This window comes from Etheostoma spectabile, chromosome 9 (assembly GCF_008692095.1).
Source record: "Etheostoma spectabile isolate EspeVRDwgs_2016 chromosome 9, UIUC_Espe_1.0, whole genome shotgun sequence".
Classification (NCBI taxonomy): Eukaryota; Metazoa; Chordata; class Actinopteri; order Perciformes; family Percidae; genus Etheostoma; species Etheostoma spectabile.
In genome coordinates this window covers 17,012,578-17,013,383 of record NC_045741.1, presented here as the reverse complement: position 1 = coordinate 17,013,383, position 806 = coordinate 17,012,578, and positions in this window count along the sequence as shown.

Genomic DNA, 806 nt, shown 5'->3' with positions numbered 1-806 from the left:
ATCCCAATTCCTAGGACATTGTATATTGCATTGTACTGTACACATATGTTGTTTTATATTGAAGATATAGCGGTGAGGGCATCATTCTGAATCACAACTTAAAATCGATTTGATACTATACAGAATGGTCAGCAAATGTATTTGTTTTTAGAATGTTTATGTTTTGAATAATGTAGGGTTGGCATGGTGGTAGAGTTAGCACTGTTGACTCACAACAAGAGGGTTTTGGGTTCAAACTCGCTAGCTGGCTTGAGTTGCTCTGTGGTGAGTTTGCCTCCCTTGAAAAGCTCTAAGTCTCTGTAATTGTAACATGTCAAACAGTGACCTGCGGTTAGTGACTCCAAACAATTTGAATTTTGAAATATTTTACGAATAATACTACTTCTTACATTTATTCATGGTTAAAAGTTGCTGTACAGAATAATCCTTCAAATAATCAACTGGCACACAGAAGACTACAACGAGACACGGAACAAATACAGAGGTCAGTGACAAACAGGAGAGGTTAATCACTGACAGCAGGAGGGACAGCTGGAAGCCTCTCAGGTCAGAAAAGCTGGTCTATAACTGGTTTGATTCCAATGGCAGTCACGTGTCTTGTCACAGTATCCTTGAGCAAGGCACTGAACCCCTACCGACTCACTCATTGTAAGGAATGAGTCAGTCAATGATGTGCCTCAAAGGTAAAATGACATAGAACAATGGTTAGCCACAACAAAATAGATATACCCCACTGCAGCTGTAATATCTCCTCCTTCAACCCACCAGCCACCAGCCAGCCAGGCATTGTCTGTGATAGGTGGGGT